The sequence below is a fragment of the Mesocricetus auratus genome, unplaced genomic scaffold, assembly GCF_017639785.1.
Source record: "Mesocricetus auratus isolate SY011 unplaced genomic scaffold, BCM_Maur_2.0 Super-Scaffold_100043, whole genome shotgun sequence".
In the NCBI taxonomy this organism is placed as follows: Eukaryota; Metazoa; Chordata; class Mammalia; order Rodentia; family Cricetidae; genus Mesocricetus; species Mesocricetus auratus.
In genome coordinates this window covers 1-24,962 of record NW_024429220.1, presented here as the reverse complement: position 1 = coordinate 24,962, position 24,962 = coordinate 1, and the positions used below count along the sequence as shown (strand labels likewise).

At 41.2% G+C, this 24,962-nt stretch overlaps 1 pseudogene; it reads right to left on the bottom strand.

The window, feature by feature from the left end:
- Positions 1 to 16,687: 16,687 nt before the first annotated feature.
- Positions 16,688 to 24,946, bottom strand: LOC121135845 (annotated as a pseudogene).
- Between the last annotated feature and the right edge of the window lie 16 nt (positions 24,947 to 24,962).

Sequence of the window (24,962 nt, the reverse complement as noted above, 5' to 3'; positions counted from 1 at the left end):
AAGGGTCTAATAGAAGTAATGACCCAACTGGGATTAACAGATATCTATAGAACATTTCATCCACATAAAAAAGAATATACCTTCTTCTCATCACCACATGGAACCTTCTCAAAAATCGACCACATACTTGGCAACATATCAAACCTCAGCAGCTACAAAAAAAATGGAATAACTCCATGCATCTTATCAGACCACCATGCCTTAAAATTAGAATTCAACAACAACACAAATTGCAGAAAACCTACAAACTCATGGAAATTGAATAATGCTCAACTGCACCATCCCTGGGTCAAAGAGGAAATAAAAAAAGAAATTAAAGACTTCCTCAAATTCAATGAGAATGAAGACACAACATACCCAAACCTATGGGACACTTTGAAAGCAGTGCTACGGGGGAAGTTCATAGCGCTAAATGCTCACATGAAGAAACAGGAGAACAGTTATACCAGAGAATTAACATCACAGCTGAAAGCTCTAGAACACAAAGAAGCAAACTCCCCCAGGAGGAGTAGACGCCAGGAAATAATCAAATTGAGGGCTGAAATCAACAAAGTAGAAACCAGGAAAACAATACAAAGAATCAATGCAACGAAGAGTTGGTTCTTTGAGAAAATCAACAAGATAGACAAACCTTTGTCCAAACTTACCAAACAGCAGAGAGTGAACACGCAAATTAACAAAATCAGAAATGAAAAGGGGGACATAACAACAGACTCTGAGGAAATCCAGAGAATCATTAGGTCATACTTTGAAAACCTGTACTCCACAAAATTCGAAACTTTAAAGGAAATGGATGACTTCCTGGACAGCTATCATTTGCCAAAACTAAATCAAGAACAGATAAGCAATTTAAATAGACCTATAACCCCTATGGAAATAGAAGCTGTCATCAAAAGTCTCCCAACCAAAAAAAGTCCAGGTCCAGATGGCCTCAGTGCAGAATTCTACCACAAATTCAAAGAACAGCTTATACCAATTCTTCTCAAAGTGTTCCACACAATAGAAGCAGAAGGGTCTTTGCCAAACTCTTTCTATGAGGCTTCAATAACCTTGATCCCCAAGCCACACAAAGATACTACCAAGAAAGAGAACTTCAGACCAATATCCCTCATGAACATTGATGCAAAAATACTCAATAAAATACTGGCAAATCGGATCCAAGAACACATCAAAACAATCATTCACCACGATTAAGTAGGTTTCATCCCAGGGATGCAGGGATGGTTCAACATACGAAAATCCATCAACGTAATCCACCATATAAACAAGCGGAAAAACAAAAATCACATGATCATCTCACTAGACGCTGAAAAAGCCTTTGACAAAATCCAACACCCCTTCATGATAAAGGTCTTGGAGAGATCTGGGATAACAGGGACATACTTAAACATAATAAAAGCCATATACAGTAAACCAACAGCCAACATCAAACTAAATGGACAGAAACTCAACACAATTCCTCTAAAATCAGGAACAAAACAAGGCTGTCCACTCTCTCCATACCTTTTCAACATGGTACTTGAAGTCCTAGCTATTGCCATACGACAACAAAGGGGGATCAAGGGGATACAAATTGGGAAGGAAGAAGTCAAACTTTCACTGTTTGCAGACGATATGATAGTTTACATCAATGACCCAAAGAACTCTACCAGGGAACTCTTACAGCTGATTAACACCTTCAGCAAAGTGGCAGGTTACAAGATCAACTCAAGAAAGTCAGTAGCCCTACTATATACAGATGATAAAAGGGCTGAAAGAGAAATCAGAGAAACATCACCCTTTACAATTGCCACAAACAACATTAAATACCTTGGGGTAACGCTAACCAAACAAGTGAAAGACCTGTATCGTAAGAACTTTGAATCTTTAAAGAAAGAAATTAAAGAAGCCCTCAGAAAATGGAAAGATCTCCCATGCTCTTGGATAGGTAGGATCAATGTAGTAAAAATGGCAATCCTGCCAAAAGCAATCTACAGATTCAATGCTATCCCCATTAAAATCCCAGCACAATTCTTCACAGACCTTGAAAGAACAATAATCAATTTTGTATGGAAAAACAAATGACCCAGGATAGCCAAAACAACCCTGTTCAACAAGGCAACGTCCGGAGGCATCACTATCCCTGACCTCAAGCTCTATTATAGAGCTATAGTCCTGAAAACAGCTTGGTATTGGCACAAAAATAGACAGGCAGACCAATGGAATCGAATTGAAAATCCGGGTATTAACCCACACACGTACGAACATCTGATCTTTGACAAAGAAGCTAAAAATATACAATGGAATAAAGAAAGCATCTTCAACAAATGGTGCTGGCATAATTGGAGACTGGCATGTAGAAAAATGCGGATCGATCCATGTTTATCGCCATGCACAAAACTTAAGTCCAAATGGATCAAAGACCTCAACATAAATCCAGCCACACTGAACCTCTTAGAAGAGAAAGTGGGTGGTACCCTTGAACGAATTGGTACAGGAGACAGCTTCCTGAACATAACACCAGTAGCACAGACAGTGAGATCAACAATTAATAAATGGGACCTACTGAAACTGAGAAGCTTCTGTAAGGCAAAGGACACAGTCAGCAAGACAATAAGGCAGCCCACAGAATGGGAAAAAATATTCACTAATCCCACATCTGACAGAGGGTTGATCTCCAAAATTTACAAAGAACTCAAGAAGCAAGTCTCCAAAACACCAAAGGACCCAATTAAGAAGTGGGCTGCAGAACTAAATAGAGAGTTTTCAATAGAGGAGTCTAAAATGGCTGAGAGGCACTTGAGAAAGTGCTCAACATCTTTAGCCATCCGGGAAATGCAAATCAAAGCAACTCTGAGATACCATCTCACTCCTGTCAGAATGGCTAAAATCAAAAACACCAATGACAATTTATGCTGGAGAGGATGTGGTGAAAGGGGGACACTCCTCCATTGCTGGTGGGAGTGCCAACTGGTTCAGCCACTTTGGAAAGCAGTATGGAGATTCCTCAGAAAAATGGGAATAAACCTACCACAAGACCCAGCAACTGCACTCTTAGGCATATATCCAAAAGATGCCCATTCATATAACAAAGATGTCTGTTCCACTATGTTCATAGCAGCTTTATTTGTAATAGCCAGAACTTGGAAGCAACCTAGATGTCCCTCACCCGAAGAATGGATAGAGAAAATGTGGTACATCTACACAATGGAGTACTATTCAGCAGAAAAAAATAATGGAATCATGAGATTCGCAGGCAAATGGATGACACTAGAAGAAACCATCCTGAGTGAGGTAACCCAGTCACAAAAAGAGAAACATGGCATGTACTCTCTCATACATGGATTTTAGACATAGATCTGGGGAGTGCCAGTCTACAATCCTACGGTCAGAGAGTCTGGGAAACAGAAACTTCATTTAGTGGCTGATCGAAGAAGAGGCAGACTCCCTTGGTTAAGTACTGAGCTGAACTCAAGAAAGCCAGTAACAGAGAGGGAGGACTGATGATCAAAGGGATTAAGACTGGGCTGGTTTAACCCCCAGAAACAGCTGACCAGACAAAGGTAACTCTTGAATCCCAGGCATCAGCCTGGGAATCCAGCATGGGACTGATCTAGACCCCCTGAATCTGGGTGTCAGTGAGGAGGCCTTGGGAATCTATTGAGCCTTGGGCAGCAGATCAGCACCCATCTCAAGTATTCACACGGATTTTGGACTCCCATAGAACAATGTGAGGTGCACTCTCACCCTGAACTCTTGGGGAAGGGTCTAGGCCCTGCCCTATATGAAATGACAGACTATGGACATCCCCATGGAGGGCCTCACCCTCCCTGCGGGAATGAGGGGATAACGGGGGGGGGGGTTGGGAGGAGGGCATGGGAGGAGGGGAGGGAATGGGAGAGGGACCTGGAACTGACTTGTGAAGCAACCTCGTTTGTTATCTAAATTTAAAAAAAAAAAAGAACAAAGTGTTTCATATGTCCATTTATCACACGTTATATAAACTCTTATATCCTGAGTGAGGTAACCCAATCACAGAAAGACAAGCAGGGTATGTATTCACTCATATATGGATATTAGACATAGAGCAAAGAACTACCAGTCTACAATCCACACAGCCAGAGAAACTAAGAAACAAGGAAGACCCCAAGTGAAGAATGTATAGTCCCCTGAAGAAAGGGACGGGACAAGAACCCCTGAGCAAATTGGGAGCAGGGGGGGAGGAGGGGACTGGGGAGGGGAAAGGGGGAAGGGGATGGGCAGGAGAACAGGAGGACTGAGAAAGGGGAGGAATAGAGACATGCCTTGATAGAGGGAGCCAGTACAGATTTGGAGAGAGGTCTGGCACTGGGGAAAAGTTAAGGGATCCACAGGGATGACCCCAACTAAGAATCTAGGCAGTGGTAAAGAGGCTGACTTTGATGCCCTTCCACTATAATGAGATTGATGACTACTACCTTGGTTGCCATTCCTAGAGCCTTCATCCAATTGTTGATCGAAAAAGAAGCAGGCACAAACAGCTAAACACTGAGCCACACTCCTGGAATCCAGTTGTAGAGAGAGAGCAGGGATGAGCAAAGGAGCCAAGGCTGTGCTGGAGAAACCCACAGAAACAGTTGACCTGACCTATTGAGAGCACAGAGACCCTAGCCATAAAGCTGGGGAACCAGCATTGAACCACACCAAGCCCTCTGAAAGTGGGTGCCACCAAGAAGGCCAGGGAAGTCTATGGTACATCTAATAGTGGAGCCAGTGTTTATCTCTAGAGCACAAATGGACTTTGGGAGCCCATTCTCTATGGAGGGATACTACTGCAGCCCAAATACACAAAAGAGGGCCTATGCCCTTCCCCAAATGATGTGATGGAGTTTGATGGTTCCCCGTGGAGGACCTTACTATCCTTGGGAAGTGGGGGGGTGGGTTGGAGGACTCAGTGGGGAGCATGCACCACCACTCTCCTGCCGAAGCAACCTTTCTTGAAGAAGGGCAAGTAATTTTCTAACTGAAATGTAAAAGTTTAGAGGGCTGACATAAGGTGATCAGCTCTACGTTACTCTCTACCTTCTCTATCAGGCAGATCTTCCCCCTGAACATACAGTGTCCAGCTAAGCAGCCTGGTCTGTGGCTCCCCTGTGACATCTTGGGTTGCATGTGGGCTACCACACCTGCCTGCCATTTACATGGCTGCTGGGGATCAGAACTCGGGTCCTCAGGGTTGCGAAGCACGTGTTTTATGAATTGTGCCATCTCCCCATCTCCTTCTACCTTATTATTTGAGACTGCGTTTCGGAATGAACCTGGATCCCATTGATTCACCTGAGCAGGCTAGCCAATAGTCTGCAAGGCTCTACCTCTCTTTGGGTGCCCCAGTGCTGGGTTTGTAGCTGCTGTAACTGGCTTTTACATTGTGCGGGGATCCAGATTTGGGCCTTGATGCTGCAGTGACAGGCACTTTACCAACTGAGCCATAGGTGAATTTTAGGAATGCTGTGTTTCTAATGCTAAGTATAGAGTGCTAAAGAGTCATGGTAGTTGCTCTCAGTAAATTCAGAGCCTTGTTGGGAAGTAGAATGTAAACAAAGGAAGGCAAATGTGTTCATCACAGAGAGGGAAAGGACGAGCTATCAGAAACACAAGATTGGTTCTGCAGAGATGCCTGGCAATAAAGAGCACTGGCTGCTCATTCAGAGGACTTGGGTTTGATTCCCTGAATGCACATGGTGACTTACAGTGTTTCTATAGTTACCATTGGAGTTTTTTGTTTTGTTTTGTTTTGTTTTTTTCTAAGAATCAAGGTTGCTTCACAAGTCAGTTCCAGGTCCCTCTCCCATTCCCTCCCTTCCTCCCGTGCCCTCCCCCCCCCGTTATCCCCTCATTTCTCCAGGGAGGGTGAGGCCCTCCATGGGGGTGTCCATAGTGTGTCATTTCATATAGGGCAGGGCCTAGACCCTTTCCCAAGAGTTCAGGGTGAGAGTGCACCTCACATTGTTCTATTGGAGTCCAAAGTCCGTGTGTTTACTTGGGATGGGTACTGATCTGCTGCCCAAGGCTCAATAGATTCCCTAGGCCTCTTCACTGACACCCAGATTCAGGGGGTCTTGATCAGTCCCATGCTGGCTTCCCAGGCTAATGCCTGGGATTCAAGAGTTAACCTTTGTCTGGTCAGTTGTTTCTGGGGTTAAACCAGCCCAGTCTTAATCCCTTTGATCATCAGTCCTCCCTCTCTGTTACTGGCTTTCTTGAGTTCAGCTCAGTACTTAACCAAGGGAGTCTGCCTCTTCTTCGATCAGCCACTAAATAAAGTTTCTGTTTCCCAGACTCTCTGGCCATAGGATTGTAGACTGGCACTCCCCAGATCTATGTCTAAAATCCATGTATGAGAGAGTACATGCCATGTTTCTCTTTTTGTGACTGGGTTACCTCACTCAGGATGGTTTCTTCTAGTGTCATCCATTTGCCTGCGAATCTCATGATTCCATTATTTTTTTCTGCTGAATAGTACTCCATTGTGTAGATGTACCACATTTTCTCTATCCACTCTTCAGGTGAGGGACATCTAGGTTGCTTCCATGTTCTGGCAATTACAAATAAAGCTGCTATGAACATAGTGGAACAGACATCTTTGTTGTATGAATGGGCATCTTTTGGATATATGCCTAAGAGTGCAGTTGCTGGGTCTTGTGGTAGGTTTATTCCCATTTTTCTGAGGAATCTCCACACTGATTTCCAAAGTGGCTGAACCAGTTGGCACTCCCATCAACAATGGAGGAGTGTCCCCCTTTCACCACATCCTCTCCAGCCTAAATTGTCATTGGTGTTTTTGATTTTAGCCATTCTGACAGGGGTGAGATGGTATCTGAGAGTTGTTTTGATTTGCATTTCCCGGATGGCTAAGGATGTTGAGCACTTTCTCAAGTGCCTCTCAGCCATTTTAGACTCCTCTATTGAAAACTCTCTATTTAGTTCTGCAGCCCACTTTCTAATAGGGTCCTTTTGTGTTTTGGAGACTTGCTTCTTGAGTTCTTTGTAAATTTTGGAGATCAACCCTCTGTCACATGTGGGATTTGTGAATATTTTTTCCCATTCTGTGGGCTGCCTTTTTGTCTTGCTGACTGTGTCCTTTGCCTTACAGAAGCTTCTCAGTTTCAGTAGGTCCCATTTATTAATTGTTGATCTCACTGCTTGTGCTACTGGTGTTATGTTCAGGAAGCTGTCTCCTGTACCAATTCGTTCAAGGGTACCACCCACTTTCTCTTCTAAGAAGTTCAGTGTGGCTGGATTTATGTTGAGGTCTTTGATCCATTTGGACTTAAGTTTTGTGCATGGCGATAAACATGGATCGATCCGCATTTTTCTACATGCCAGTCTCCAATTATGCCAGCACCATTTGTTGAAGATGCTTTCTTTATTCCATTGTATATTTTTAGCTTCTTTGTCAAAGATCAGATGTTCGTACGTGTGTGGGTTAATACCCGGGTTTTCAATTCGATTCCATTGGTCTATCTGTCTATTTTTGTGCCAATACCAAGCTGTTTTCAGGACTATAGCTCTATAATAGAGCTTGAGGTCAGGGATGGTGATGCCTCCGGACGTTGCCTTGTTGAACAGGGTTGTTTTGGCTATCCTGGGTCTTTTGTTTTCCATACAAAATTGATTATTGTTCTTTCAAGGTCTGTGAAGAACTGTGCTGGGATTTTAATGGGGATTGCATTGAATCTGTAGATTGCTTTTGGCAGGATTGCCATTTTTACTACATTGATCCTACCTATCCAAGAGCATGGGAGATCTTTGAATTTTCTGAGGGCTTCTTTAATTTCTTTCTTTAAAGATTCAAAGTTCTTACGATACAGGTCTTTCACTTGTTTGGTTAGCATTACCCCAAGGAATTTTATGTTGTTTATGGCAATTGTAAAGGGTGATGTTTCTCTGATTTCTCTTTCAGCCCTTTTATCATCTGTATATAGTAGGGCTACTGATTTTCTTGAGTTGATCTTGTAGCCTGCCACTTTGCTGAAGGTGTTAATCAGCTGTAAGAGTTCCCTGGTAGAGTTCTTTGGGTCATTGATGTAAACTATCATATCGTCTGCAAACAGTGAAAGTTTGACCTCTTCCTTCCCAATTTGTATCCCCTTGATCCCCCTTTGTTGTCGTATGGCAATAGCTAGAACTTCAAGTACCATGTTGAAAAGGTATGGAGAGAGTGGACAGCCTTGTTTTGTTCCTGATTTTAGAGGAATTGCGTTGAGTTTCTGTCCATTTAGTTTGATGTTGGCTGTTGGTTTACTGTATATAGCTTTTATTATGTTTAAGTATGTCCCTGTTATCCCAGATCTCTCCAAGACCTTTATCATGAAGGGGTGTTGGGTTTTGTCAAAGGCTTTTTCAGCATCTAGTGAGATGATCATGTGATTTTTGTTTTTCCGCTTGTTTATATGGTGGATTACGTTGATGGATTTTCGTATGTTGAACCATCCCTGCATTCCTGGGATGAAACCTACTTGATCGTGGTGAATGATTGTTTTGATGTGTTCTTGGATCCGATTTGCCAGTATTTTATTGAGTATTTTTGCATCAATGTTCATGAGGGATATTGGTCTGAAGTTCTCTTTCTTAGTTGTATCTTTGTGTGGCTTGGGGATCAAGGTTATTGAAGCCTCATAGAAAGAGTTTGGCAAAGACCCTTCTGCTTCTATTGTGTGGAACACTTTGAGAAGAATTGGTATAAGCTGTTCTTTGAATTTGTGGTAGAATTCTGCACTGAGGCCATCTGGACCTGGGCTTCTTTGGTTGGGAGACTTTTGATGACAGCTTCTATTTCCATAGGGGTTATAGGTCTATTTAAATTGCTTATCTGTTCTTGATTTAGTTTTGGCAATTGATAGCTGTCCAGGAAGTCATCCATTTCCTTTAAATTTTCGAATTTTGTGGAGTACAGGTTTTCAAAGTATGACCTAATGATTCTCTGGATTTCCTCAGAGTCTGTTGTTATGTCCCCCTTTTCATTTCTGATTTTGTTAATTTGCGTGTTCACTCTCTGCTGTTTGGTAAGTTTGGACAAAGGTTTGTCTATCTTGTTGATTTTCTCAAAGAACCAACTCTTCGTTGCGTTGATTCTTTGTATTGTTTTCCTGGTTTCTACTTTATTGATTTCAGCCCTCAATTTGATTATTTCCTGGCGTCTACTCCTCCTGGGGGAGTTTGCTTCTTTGTGTTCTAGAGCTTTCAGCTGTGATGTTAATTCTCTGGTATAACTGTTCTCCTGTTTCTTCATGTGAGCATTTAGCGCTATGAACTTCCCCCGTAGCACTGCTTTCAAAGTGTCCCATAGGTTTGGGTATGTTGTGTCTTCATTCTCATTGAATTCGAGGAAGTCTTTAATTTCTTTTTTTATTTCCTCTTTGACCCAGGGATGGTGCAGTTGAGCATTATTCAATTTCCATGAGTTTGTAGGTTTTCTGCAATTTGTGTTGTTGTTGAATTCTAATTTTAAAGCATGGTGGTCTGATAAGATTCATGGAGTTATTCCAATTTTTTTGTAGCTGCTGAGGTTTGATATGTTGCCAAGTATGTGGTCGATTTTTGAGAAGGTTCCATGTGGTGGTGAGAAGAAGGTATATTCTTTTTTATGTGGATGAAATGTTCTATAGATATCTGTTAATCCCAGTTGGGTCATTACTTCTATTAGCCCTTTTGCTTCTTTGTTGAGTTTCTGTTTGGTATTCCTGTCTAGTGGTGAGAGTGGTGTGTTGAAATCTCCCACTATTACTGTGCGGGGCTTTAGATGAGATTTAAGTTCTAATAATGTTTCTTAAACGAATGTGGATGCCTTTGTATTTGGGGCATAGATGTTCAGAATAGACACTTCCTCTTGGTGGGTTTCACCTGTGATGAGTTTGTAATGACCTCCTTCATCTCTTTTGATTGATTTTATTTTAAAGTCTAGTTTGTTAGATATTAGGATTGCTACCCCGGCTTGTTTCTTGGGTCCATTTGATTGAAAAATTTTTTCCCAACCTTTAATTCTCAGGTAATGTCTGTCTTTAAGGGTGAGGTGTGTTTCCTGTATGCACCAGAAGGAAGGGTTCTGTCTTCGAATCCAATCTGCTAGTCTGTGTCTTTTTATGGGTGAGTTAAGGCCATTAATATTGAGGGATATTAATGACCAATGATTGCTCATCCTTCTTCGATTTGCGATGGTTGTTGTTGGTGGAATTATGTGTGGAATTTCACCCCTTTGTTCTTTTGGCTGTTGGTAGAGAGAGATTCTCTAATGCTTATGTTTTTCTGGTTGTAGTTAGCTTCCTTGGGTTGGAGTTTTCCTTCCAAAATTTTCTGTAGGGCTGGGTTAGTGGACACATATTGCTTGAATCTAGTTTTGTCATGGAATATCTTGTTTTCTCCGTCTATAGTGATTGAGAGCTTTGCCGGGTATAGTAGTCTGGGCTGGCATCTGTGGTCTCTTAGTGTAGGTAGAATATCTATCCAGGACCTTCTGGCTTTCAGAGTTTCCATGGAGAAATCAGGTGTAATTCTGATAGGTCTGCCTTTATATGTTACTTGACCTTTTTCCTTAGCTGCTCTTAATATTCTTTCTTTATTCTGTATGTTTGGGGTCTTGATTATTATGTGGCGAGGGGATTTTTTTTTGTGGTCCACTCTATTTGGTGTTCTGTAGGCTTCTTGTACCTTCATTGGCATGTCTTTCTTAAGGTTGGGAAAGTTTTCTTCTATGATTTTGTTGAATATGCCTTCTGCCCCTTTGAGGTGGATTTCTTCTCCTTCTTCTATACCTATTATTCTTAGGTTTGGTCTTTTCATGGTGTCCCATATTTCCTGGATGTTTTGTGTTAAGGATTTGTTGGATTTAAGGTTTTCTTTGGTTGATAAATCCATTTCTCCTAGCGTATCTTCAACACTTGAGATTCTCTCTTCCATCTCTTCTATTCTGTTGGTAATGCTTATATTGGTAGTGCCTGTCTGTTTGTCCAGCTTTTCTATTTTCTGCCTTTCTTCAGATTGTGTTTTTTTAATGACTCTATTTCAGTTTTCAACCCTTGCAGTGTTTGCATTGCTTCTTGCAATTTTCTGTTTATCTGTTCGTCCGTTTGTTGCCTTTCATGAATTTTTTGGCTTGTTCTTTCTTCCATTTCTTGCATTTTTTGGTTTGTTTTTTGTTCCATTTCTCGCATTTTGTGCTTTGTTTCTTCTTCTATTTCCTGCCTTTTTTGGTTTGTTTCTTTTTCCATTTTTTTCATTTTTTGCTTTGTTTTTTCTACCATTTCTTGCATTTTTTGCTTTGTTTCTTCTTCCATTTCCTGCCTTTTTTGGTATGATTCTTCTTCCAATTCTTGCATTTTTTGCTTTGTTTTTTTCTTCCATTTCTTGCATTTTTTGCTTCATTTCTTCTTCCACTTTCTGCCTTTTTTGGTTTGTTTTTTCTTCCAATTCTTGTATTTTTTGGTTTGTTTTTTCTTCCATTTCTTTGAGGGATTTTCCAATATCCTCTTTTAGGGCCTCTATCATTTTCATGAAAGTGCTTTTAAGGTCGTTCTCTTCTGCTTCGTCAGCATTGGAATGTTGGGGTCTTGCTGGTGTGGAGTCTCTAGAATCTGGCGGTGTCATATTTGTTTTTCTGTTGCTGACTGTGTTTTTGCATTGTCTCTTTCCCATCTCTTCTTCTAGTGGGTGCAGAAAGAGCCCCTTACTGGTCTTGGGACCAGAGTTCCCTTTTGGTGGGTGCTAGCAAGTCCAATAATCTGGTGGTTCTTCTGTTCCTTGTCCGAATGCTGGTCCCGTGGGTGGAGAAGAAGAACAGGAATCTGGTGCGCTTATCCTCTTACCTGGTCCCCTGGACCCTATGCTGCGTCCTATTGTATTTGATCCAGAACAGCTACTCCCCTGGTCTCCCTGGGCCCTCTGGTTTCCTGGTCTCGTTGGTGGGCGAGAAGACCTGGGGTCTGGGTGCTTGGCTCCCGCCGGGATTGGGAGCTCTGTGCAGGTCCCAGGCGATCTGCAGGCACTGGAGCACAGGCCGGGAAGCCGGCCTGTTTACCTGATGCTGCTGGAAGAACCGCTGCTTCCCTGGACTCCCAGCCTCATCTCCTTTCCTGGTCTCGTTGGTGTGAGCAAAGATCCGGAGTCTGGGGTGCTTGGCTCCCGCCGGGATTGGGAGCTCTGTGCAGGTCCCAGGCGATCTGCAGGCACTATCTGATAGGTCATTTGAATTGTAGTTTTTAGCTTTGAAATGTAGTAATCATGTTATAAACAGTATGTACTTGTTAAAATGTCATTAACACCAACATACAGCTGCTTGGATATCCATTAAATACTGTATCCTGGGAAATGATGTTTCTGTTTCTTTGCTCTTGGAGGGACAGCAGGCTCTGACTTACCTCCATGGGGATAGGGAGCACAGGATTGAGATGGGAGTGATAGGAGGCCATTTGATCTTTTCATCTGAGAGCAATTCCCAGTGTGACCTTTGCTTCTGGATCTAGTACAGGCCTCTAACTCTCGGGGAATTTGAACTACAGCAAACTGAACCCACACCTTATATCAGCAAGTGGGTCTTTGTCCCACAAGGTGCCCTGAGTCGGACAGAGTTCATGTTCCACAAGAGATCATGACAGAGAAGCCTGCTTTCACCTGACCTCATCTGTCCTGTTTATTGTGTGATCTTCCCACTCCCTCCACCAATTCCCTATCCTACTCCCTATTCACTTATCAGGGTGGGTAAGGCCTCCCATTAGGGATCATCAACGTCTGTCACATAATACAGGGCAGGACTGAGGCCCTCCACTCTCTGTCTAGGCTGAGAGAGTATCTCTCCATAGGGAATGGCCTCCTAAAGCCATGCACCAGGGATAAATACTGGTTCCACTGACAGATGCCCCATAGACTGCCCAGACCCGCCAACTGATAACCCATGTTCAGGGTTCCGCTTCAGTCTTACGCTGATTCCCCAGCTGTCCATACTGGGGTCCATGAGCTCCCATTTGCTCAGGTCAGCTGTTTCTGTGGGTTTCCCCAGCATGGTCTTGACCCCTTTGCTCATCGCTCCTCCCTCTCTACAACTGGATTCCAGGAGTTCTGCTCAGTGTTTAGCAATGGATCTCTGCTTCTGTTTCCTTCTGCTACTGGGTGAAGACTGTATCATGGCATTTAAGGTAGTCATCAATTTCATTATAGGGGAAGGGCATTCAAGGTAGCCTTTATTGGAGGTTTTAAAAGATAACATCTACATGGAAGATATGTACGAAATTTGTCCTTTTGAGTCTGGGTTACCTCACTCAGGGTGATTTTTTTCCAGCACCATCCATTTGCTTGTGAATTTATGATTTCAGTTTTTTTAAACAGCTGAACAATCCATGTGTAAATGTATCATATTTTCTTTATCTTTCATAAGCTGATGGACATCTAGGCTGTTTAAAATTTCTGGTTCTATGAATAAGTGCAACAGTAATGAATGAGTAAGTGTCTCTCTAGTAGGGTGTATATGCCCATGCGTGGTATAACTGGATCGAGAGATGTATTTCCGGCTTCCCGAGAAACTGTTTCACTACTTTCCATAGTGGCTGTACAAGGTTGGGCTCTCACCATCCATGGAGGAGTGTCTTGCTTACAGCACATGCTCAGCAGCATGAGCTGTCTGTCATTTGCTTTATTGATCTTGGCCATTGTGACTGCTCCAAGATGAAGTCCAAAGCAGCAGTGATGACTGTGATGTTGAACATTGTTTTTCATGTCCCATCTATTTGTGTTTCATCTCATGTGAACAATGTTTAGTTCTGAACATGTATTTTTGAGTAGTAATATCCAGAAACCTTTAATTTTTATTTAAAATATTTATTTGTATTCTTTATATTTATTTTATATGAACACAGATTATTTTCAAACATAAAATTAGATTTTCTTTTATATACACTAAAATTGCTTAAAGACTTTTACACAATATAATCCTAGTGTATCTGTAAACCATCAGATTCACCTTAAATTCTAGTAGAAAACATGCAATTCTAAGCAGCACTTCCAGCCTTTGGATTACAATTAATTCGAATCTGGACGTGTTTGTAAAGAACAGAGATGGAGGAGTGATGAGCAAAGGGGTCAAGACCAGGCTGGAGAAACCCACAGAAACAGCTGACTTGAACAAGGAGGAGCTCATGAACTCCAGACTGATAGCTGGGAAACCAGCATAGACTGACCCAGACCCCCTGAACATGGATGTCAATTAGGAGGCCTGGGCAATCTACGGGTTATCTAGTTGTGGATCAGTATTTATCCCTAGTATATGAATGGACTTTAGGAGTCCATTCCACATAGAGGGAAGATATTCTCTCAGCCTAGACACACAGGGGAGGACCTAGGCACTGCTCCAAATGATATGACAGACTTTGAAGATTCCCCCATGGAAGTCTTCACCCTCCCTGGGGAGCACAAAGGGGGTGTGATAGGGGACTGGTGGGGGGTAGGGGAGGAGGGGAGAGGGAACTGGGATTGACATGTCAAAAGCTTATTTCTAATTTAAATTAAAAAATAAATTAATTAAAAAAACAGGAACTGGTTTTGTATCATTTTCTTTGAAGACTTATTTTTGGAAGAAGGCCTTCTCAGAGTACTGCACAGTTCTGACTTTCCACAGAGTAACATTTACACCTTTTGAAGATTCTACTCTGTTTGAGTGCATTTTCAGCAAGCCAGTAAATCCTTCAGGCTATGCTTTGTGACTGAGTATCCCTCAGATACCTTGCTACATATTTGCTTGCTGTAAGATGAGGCATCCTCTCCTGCAGAGAAGGGGGAGGCTCTTCTGTCAGAAAGCTTCTGAAAGTTGCAACAGCCACAAGGCATCTCTCCAAGGTTAAATAAGTGGTAATGGTGTTGTGAAGAAGAGGGTAGCTGGAATATCTGCCTCTAAATGGAGCAGAGAATTGCAAAGATGCCAGCTTCATAAACCATCCTGAATAGTATAGGGATGTTTCTGTAAGGGGCTCCTGTGAGGCACAGCTCACTTATGTTACTGTAAGTAATGCTGATACAGAAACTATCTCATAAATGATGCTTGGATAAGCTTGTTTCTCTGCTCTGTCATCAGAGCCCTAGTATGGGTGACCAGATGTATTTGTGTTTGTCTCCCAATAAACTTATGAATGACCCTTAGGATATTTTGCTAGTATCACACATACTAAGTATTAGGATCTTTCCTTCAGAGAAGATATGTAAAATAGTCACAAGCATTATTATTCAGAATTTGTACCTATATACATATGTGTGTATATATATCTGATTTGAATCAATTAACATTCATGTCATCTATTCATGAATTTGTTACACACATATGAGATTTATATGAATTATAGATAAACAAGGTACAAGAGACCATATATACACATAATAAGCAATGTTTGGCCAACTGTAATCTGTATAGATGATAATATAATTTAACCAATGACTCATGTTATCTACATTAACACCAGCCTCTATAAAATGAATTGATCTCAATACCAATGAAAGTAAAATGGCTGTTAGTGTTATCTTCAAATAAAAATATTTACTTGACCAGTTCATGAATTATACAGAAACTGAACCTGTAGTGTTGAAAATGCAGAAATACTCTCTGCCTCTCAGTGAATGGTCTCCAAGGTAATGTTTTGAGCTACCATTATGCTGGGTTTTACTAACAGTGAACTGAACTGATGCTGACAGATTTTTTTTTTTGGTTGTTCACGAGACAGGGTTTCTCTGTATTGTTTCAGAGGCTGTCGGTCCAGCCCAGCCTCGAACTCACAGAGATCTGCCTGCCTCGGCTTCCCGAGTGCTGGGATTAAAGGTATGTGCCACCACCGCCCGGTGACAGATTCTTGAGACAACTCCATTATATATAGGTATTGAATGTTGTTACATTTTTTAGTCTACATTCAAGTATAATGACTTATGCTTGAAATCTCAACACTTGGGAGTTCAGGATTTCCAGGTTGCCTTTAGTGATGTAACAATTTCAAGAGCAGCGCCAGGACAAATAAGATCTTCTCTCTAATAAACAGATTTTTAAAAATAGATATTAAATATTTTCTCTTGCATTTTCTTCTTAAACAGTACTTCAATATATTGAGCGTGAGCAGAAAGCATTTCTAGAAGAAGATGACTAACTTTTAAAAATTCCTGCCTGTTTCAGCTATTGCTGCCATCTGACTACCTAGTGCAGTTTTTCTCTGCAAACCGCAGACTTTGCATTTTCTCATCCCACTTCTTGCTCTTTTTCTTGAGGCCTGAATGATTCATCAGTAATAACTATCCAACAGAACCAATATTTTGTCTAAGAAATCATCCCATTGCTTTTTAATTCTGCCTCACTCAATTTCACGGGACATGTGCGGTACAAGAAAGATTTTGAGCCAAAATGTCACACAAATGGCCTCTAGGCTTTTTTTTTTCTTAATGATTATTTATTAATGAAATCCCATGACATTGACCTCAACTATATTGATTTCCATTGAACATCACACATTCCAGATTCTACAGGAAAAGCCAACTGAGCTGTGTCCACCTTTCTACGGCTTTTGCAATGTAGAGCTCCATACCTTCCATAGTCTTCAAAAGACAACATTCTCAAGGCCTTTGCAGCAACAGAATTACTTTGGAGGTACCATTTTTTAAATTCTAACTTGCTTCTCTGTGACTGTGATTAAATATTGTAGCCAAAAGCAACTTGGGTAATGAACAGGTTTATTTGGTTGACAGGCCAAGAGCAGAGTCCATCATTGTGGGAGCTTAGGATACAGCTAACAACTGAAGGTAACACCCCACGGAAACACATTTTGCTGGCTTTCTCTCTAATTTTGTCACTGTCTCATGCTCAGCTAGCTCTCATATACAACTTCCTTAGGGATATTGCCATCCTCAATGGAACAGCCTTCCCCCATCAGTCAATCAACCCAATCTCTCACAGTCATCGCAATCAACCTGTGTGATTTGGTCAGATGACTTTAACCTGTGACAGTTTAAACAAACTAGGAAGCAAAGACAATATATGAGAGTATTTTAAAAATCAAAAATCAATGTATTAATCATATAAACAACTAAAGTAGCAAAATCCCAATCAATGGTAGCAAAATCTGGAAAACACAGATGCCAAGAACGAAGGAGAGCAAAGGCTTTAATATCAAGAGGAGAAAATTAAAACTGTTTCTCCACAGATAGTCTGCAATTCAACAAAAACTCAAGAAACTCATAACATAAATCAGTAATTTTTCAGAATAAAAAGTAGGTGAGGTCCATTATTTTCAAAGAAAAACAATATAATTAGATTACAATGAATAAAACCAGAGGAAAAAATGACACTAATGATAAAAGGAGACACCAGACAAACCTATAAATATAACACCGTCCTTTAAACAAGTAGTACAAGATCACTATCAAAATCAATGACAAAAAAAAATCACTGGCCAGCACTCACCCTGTATACTCCAGTTCTCTCCATTGCCAATAGGAGAAAATGGGATGGGAGTGAATGGCTAATTCACCAAATTGGAAGAGCTTTGCTTAAAGGATTCTTGTGTTTCAGCACTGTAGAAAATGTTTTTACTTCGATATATATTTCATGCCTCATGATAAAGAAAATGATGTCTTTTATGATCATTTAGAAGCCATTTTGTTTTCTCACATTGATGATTGAATGTAAGTCTGCATCAGAGTGAGAACTTCTAGAAAAAAATGCAAGACAACAGATTTTTACACAGCCGTTCTATGGTTTGTATTATATTCCATGCCAAGGAACTGGTTTTGCTCTAATTGCTTTGCAAGTCACAAGAACTTTTGAAAACAAGTTTATCCCCAGTGTTATGGGTCTATTTGGGTGTGTGGGAGAATATCCCCTATGAGTATATAGGTGGCACACCAGAAAAGGGGGTGTCAGATCCCTTGGATCTGGAATAGCAGATGGTTAGGAAACTCCCAATTTGGGTTGCTATCTGAATTCAGGTTATGCCCAACAAGAATACTTGCTAAGTGACCTGCCCAGCCATCAGAGTACTTTTTATCCACTAAACTAAGGATTTCACAGTTTAGCCATGACATCAACAACAAAAATGACATATTAAACAAGGAAGAGTAAACAAATGATCCCTGGGAAATTGATGCATTTCTATTAATATGTTGGATATGCAGGCACACATTTTCACCACCCATAGAACTTCCATAAGCCTGCCAAAATATTCCAGACTGCACACAACACACCACCACACACTGCTGGTTCCATATCCTGCTCTAAAAGTTGGGAAGAAGACTTCAGCTTTACCAGAGGCCAGGTCACATCGAGGGACCCCAGGTAAGACACCCATCACTACCTAATAATCCCCCTTAAACCCCGCCCAGCAACCTGACTACACTCCCTACCTTGGGCTCCACACAAGGTCCCACAGCTGTTCTAGAGGCCAGCGTGGTTCTCATGACCCCCGGGAAGACACTCCTAAACTCCTTCAAGTCTGTCCAACAACTTCAGTGCATCTCAACACTAAAACCCAATCTCAGCCTATTGCTTTGGAAGATATTTTTGGCTATTTCAGAGATAAAGAAGGTCCAAGGAACTATACAGGTAAGACACCACCCACATCCAGCTAACAGGCCAGCAACACCAGACAGCATAGCTCTGGTGGCCTTACAGGAGGTGAGGCTACTCCTAGGAACCCCAGGGAAGACAATGACCACCACCCACTAACCTCATTTAAGCCTGCCCCAAAAATCACAGACCTGATCATCCCTGGCTCCATATCTTGGTTTACAATTAGGAAGATTTCTGCTTTACCAGAAGCCATGCCAGATCTAGCAATTCCAGGACAACACCTCGATGAGAATACAGCCTTACTAGAACACAGGCCAGGTCTAGGTTCCCAAGCAATAATAGGTCTACTGGAGACCAGCCTAAACCTAAAGACCCCAGAGGCCAGACCAGATCTTTTAAACACTGCTGTTTTCTTCACTCATTAATACCATCTGTAGGGGTGAGCCCCACAAAGCTATCCACCCTAAGGGCAGGAATAAGGACATTTAGGATAAAAGGAAGTGAAAGAGAAACAAATTCCTCTGATTCTCCTCTCTTCCTCTGGAAGATGGCCACACTTCTGACTCCCCATCCTTTGTGTGTAAGTTCTTATTCTGGTAAATAAATATTATATTCCATATTGCATTGGCATTCCACTTCACCTGTCCTCTTGAGTCCACAAGCTTGTCCTCAACAAATAAAAATTTAAGTTATTTTCCTATTCAGGCAACCATGACTATAATGGCCATGAGAATTCTGATACTTTTCAATACTTATCTTTATTGCATGGATAATATACTGAGTTTTATGGGCTCCATTGCAATTCTGCCAATTTACGAGAACACTGTATACTGTAGATACACATGAACACAGGGATAGAAGAAGAATGTCTGGAGAACGTTGTTTACTCTTTTGTTTGTAGTAATATGATTGCTTGGGTGTAGGTAATATGTCCAAGAGCCTCAGAATACATAGAGTAAATGTGGGTAATTTTATATCAATGATTAAAATACATCATGATTTTAACAAATTTTAATTCATATCTGTTGTAAAATCCCAACCTACTGCTATCAGAGATTACTTTGTATGCTTCTGCACAATAACATGTCATGTTCAGATTCACTGTTAAATTCTGGAGCAAGTTTTACTTTCACTCTTTGCTTTTTCAATTAAATAATACATACTAGGCTATCTTCTATGTGAACATAACAATGTATTCTGTGTGAGTAAACTACATTGCAGTCCTCTTTCTGTCTTCATACAATGTTTCAGATTTGTTTCACTTTCACACATTTTTTGTAGTTTGCTAAACAAAGACTACTTGGAATAGTTTCTTTTAGCCCTTTACGCTTTTGCAAACAATAGTATTAAAATGATGTGTATTCCAGACTATGGACACCCCCATGGAGGGCCTCACCCTCCCTGGGGGAATGAGGGGATAACGGGGAGGTTGGGGGGAGGGCACGGGAGGAGGGGAGGGAATGGGAGAGGAACCTTGAACTGACTTGTGAAGCAACCTCGTTTCTTATCTAAATTTAAACTGGAAAATAAAATATAAAAAAAATGATGTGTATTCAACATCATGAAGACGTCGGGTATGTTCAATTTACAGCATAAATTCAATACTATCCATAGAAATTTTTCAACAAATTACAACAGTAAATCGGATTCCAAAGCTATGTGTCACATGAAAAAACACAGAATTCTCAGCAGGATTAATAAAAACTGGTACACATTGACATAATTTTGTTCTTTACATAAATCTACAAAAATGAAGAATATGCACAATATTTGTGAACAAATGAGGGTATACAGAGAAAAAGCCAAGAACAAAAGAAGAAATATAGTCACACTTAAATCAGAAGACCTAAGAAAACTCAACCAGGAAAATGTGAACTTAATGGAACCTATGATTGAGCCTGTATAAAAATTAAATAAAGACTTCAGAAATCTCGCAAAAGCAACTCAAAGTGAACCCTAAACTTCTCTATTTCTGACCCTCCAGCTACTAGTGATGTCTCTCCCACACACAGAGGCCCCATACTCTAGAGGTCTCTCTGGAAATGGAGGTGATCAGAAATATTTCCTATGGTTATGCATTCCCTCATTACCCACTGTAGTTTCTAGCAAACCCAGTCTGACTGATACACACACACACACACACACACACACACACACACGTTGAAAGATCCTGCATCCTGCCACATGGGTTATAGCACAATATGTGGAATCTGCCCTATTAACCTGCACAACACCATGTACACTGAAGGAACCTCTGTAGCCCAGAAATTCCTTTTGCTCCCTGGGGTTGAATTTCCCTGAATTGTGCTATTGTGGCTAGTGGTAGAAGGAAGCTAAATGCACTCTAGTCAAATATTTCTGAAGGATGAGCCCCCATTACCTCCTTTATACCAGTTCTAAACTGTTTGCAAACCTTGTCACACGTAACTGAATGCGGAATGCCAAGTTGAGAATTTCTACAAACCAGACCTTCAGCGTTCCAACCTTCCTTCCCAATACACACCAAAGCATTGCCACTCCCCCCTGCATTAAGGCTGACACGGCATCCCCTCATAGGAAATGGGCCCCAACAAGCTAGCTCATGCACCAGGGATACATCCTGGTCCTACTGGCAAGGATCTAATGTTGTCAGGAACCAGAATGCACCTTCACATACCCACTCAATCACGCACTGACAGTACATAATTACAATTAAAATAACACACTAAACAATTTTTCAATCATGAAAGTTTTTCTATTGTAACCACTCATTCCTGTAACACAGGTGTTGAGGTATCTGACAGCTTACTTACAGAGTTTTTCTTCATTGTGGATTGGTATATGTAACTGAAAACAAGCATATAGGCTTGAGGTCTAAGTTGATGGTATCATTTGGGGAGATTTAGGAAATGATGCCCTTCTGGATGAAATATGTCCCTGGGGGTAGGCATTGAGAATTTGCATCCAAACACCATTTCCAGTTCCCACTCTGCTTAATGCTGCAGGTGGAGGGTGTGAGTTCTTAGCCTGCTGCTATAGCTTCCATTCTGACACTACTTGCCATGCCACTTTCATGGTGATTCTGCATCCCTCTGGAACCAAGATGCCAAATTAAATTCTTTTTTTTCCAAACTGATAAATGACAATTTTATTTTTATGCATAAAGGTAGATGAGAAACCATTACCAGTTCTATTAAAACTGAACATTTCAATTGAAAAGCATAGTATGTATACTTCTTAAATACCATTTTCTAAAATACAGCTTTAAAACATCTAACATGCTTGTGTAAATTCAGTACAATGGCTTCAAGACCAAGTATACATATTACAAGCATCCAGACTGGATTACAAATTATCATAGTCAGCAGCAGCAGCAATATCATCATAATTTTCACATTTTCTTTTCGGCGCATTTGCTGACTCATTGGCTGTATTTTGGTACACCGTATTAGTAGTAGTTAAGAATGTTTTTGGACCCAATCAGATGGATTAATCAGAACATTCTGAACTGCTGATGTTGCAGGAATTGATGCTTTCACAGCAGGGGACTGAGAAGCAGGCATCTGGACTGTAAACCTTTGTCCTGTGAGGGCCACTGGAGTGCATACTTTAGTTGAGACATGGTTTGTGGAGTTGGTGTGCCTAGTGTGGGAGTACTTGGTCTCCTAGAAACTGAACCAACACTTAACCAGGGAACTGTTATTCTTCCTGCAGGAGTAGATGCCTTTTTTTGCAAAGACTTAAGCCTATAGTTACACAGTACCTATCGGGTGGCGCTCTAGGACCTGAGTATGGCTTGATCAATGGCAAAGGGGTTTGATGTCTTTGTCTTGCAATACCTAATAAAAATCTCTTGGGGGAGGAGAAGTGAAAGACTGGTCCGCACGGCACTAATATAAATCCCTCGGGGGAGGAGAGGTGAAAGACTGGTCCGCACGGCACTGAATTGCCAATCGCACATCATCTGCATCAACAGTAGCTTTCTTGGCTTGGCTTGAATAAACTTTAGCATCATCTAGAATTGAGGTTACACATCGGAAGGCAAACTCCAACATCTGATTTATAACTCTCGGCTCATATCCTGTAATCTCCATATCCTTCAGGATCTGTGCCATCATCTGTGCACCTTTCGGCATGCTCTTGGGAGAAGCCATCTTGCCAGACTCCATGATGTCTGGTGATCAGACTTAAATCACCACCCACATTCATGTCCTTCAGTCCTGATCTTGATGCAAGTTCTTTGCCTAGAATGGTCTTTCTGACCCTGGTGTACCAGTGAGCATGATGTTTGGAAGGCCAAATTAAATTCTTGTAAGTTGACATAGACCTTATATCACAGGAACAGATAAGAAACTAAAACAAATCCCTAAACTTTTACACCTGAATTAGATATTTCAAGCAATTGAAGAGAAGTATAAAATCTAAAGGGTTACATTATCCTTTAAATTCATGGTGCAAGTGTTACAGCTCTGGAAGGAACCGTACCCTGACTGTCATGAGGCAGGCTATACCTACAGATTAGAAGTATAGGTATTGGATACCTACAGTTGTGAGGAGAAAGGAATCCTGACTGGCAGATGCCAGCCTATGCATGAAGCTGTGTTCCAGTGGGAGATGGTCTCCTGCAGGGAATAGCAATCCTGCTCCTCTCTGAGAGAGAGCCATCACAGCTACAGGCAAGAGTTTCCAAGCAGAGATGTCTGTTGCTGCCCTGCCCCACTCCCCTCAGGGAGATTCCCAAGAGGTATCCATGCCCCTCTGCTCTGCTCCAAGGGAGTTTCCCTGGCGAGATGGATGTTTTTCCTCAGTTCCACCCCAAACTGTTCCTACTCTGCTTCATTCAACTATAGCAGAAACCACTGCAGAAATCTATCAGTCTGCTTGGGCTCTGGGACTAGGTTGCTCATTCTGCTCTGTTCCCCTAAGGGAGTTTGACAACAGAGGTGTTCATTGTTTCTCTGCTCTGCCCTGCTAAGGAAGTTTCTGATCAGCTCACATGTAAGGTCTTCACCCAAAATTCATTCCAGAGATTTGCTGGCAAGGAATGGCTGCCTTTGCCAGAGTGGGAAAGGCAACTGCCAACTGAACAAGCACATGCCTTACATAGGACTTCTTGGGATGGACATCTTCCAGGAATAAAATTTTCAGGGTAGAAATTGGTTGGATTTCAATGCCTGTGCCTAACCAGTCCCAGAGACTGGCTGGACTTCATGCTCACAATTTGCTTGGTTTCAATCTCAGTGATCAGTTGGTTTGCACTTACTTGGTCAAAAGTAGAATGTATTTCCTTGGCTCTGGATTCAGGAAAAAGATGTGTTTCTTTCATTGGTCCATTCTAACATTTTGGCTCTGGTTCAGGGCTAGAGCATTTCTTTGACTGGCTCTGGATTAGGGGCAAAGAGTGTTTCTTTGGCTCTGGCTTAAGGGCAGTGTGTGTTTCTTTTGCTCAAGTTTCAGGGCCACAGTCTGTGTTTCACTGGTGCTGTTTGCAGGATCGGTGTGTGTTTCTTCAGCTGGCCCACTTACCCTACACACAGGGTTCACAAATTGTTTTTTTTTCATGAGTTTGCTAGTGCAAACAATATAAAAACAGATAGCATAATGCTTGAACAGATTGTTGAAACCATTCATTTTTTTCCTACAGAATAAATACTGTTTTGAAATTGATTATGTGTTAGCTAAAGACCTTACCAAATTTTTTATAATAAGAAGCCCTTTCTACACTTTTCAGGTACTCAAAGACTATTGTAATATGCAAAAGCTTGAATAGATTGACTGAACACAAAAAAGTTTTACTCCTGTATATATAAAGGGTAAAACTTTACCACACTGACTATTTTTATAGGGTTTCAATGAAGTATGATTTCAAAGACTACTGATAAGTGCATAGGCTAAGAAAAAATTATTATATTCATCAGGTTTCTCTGCTGAATGTGTTCTTTTATGCCTTTGAAGTTGACTGTCACATATGAAAGCTTTACCACACTGATTACATCCATAGGGTTTTTCTCCAGTATGTGTTCTTTTATGCATTTGAAGAGTACTGTGCTGAGAAAAGGCTTTGCCACACTGATCACATACATAGGGTTTCTCTCCAGTATGTGTTCTTTTATGCACTTGAAGATGACTATGACATGCAAAAGCTTTCCCACACTGACCACATTCATAGGGTTTCTCTCCAGTATGTGTTCTTTTATGCATCTGAAGAGAACTGTGATGAGAAAAGGCTTTACCACACTGATTACATCCATAGGGTTTCTCTCCAGTGTGTGCTCTTGTATGCGCTTGAAGATGACTATGACGTGCAAAAGTTTTACTACACTGATTACATTCATAGGGTTTATCTCTGGTATGTATTATTCTTTTATGCATTTGAAGAGTACTATGCCGAGAAAAGGCTTTACCACACTGATCACATATACAGGGTTTTTCTCCAGTATGTGTT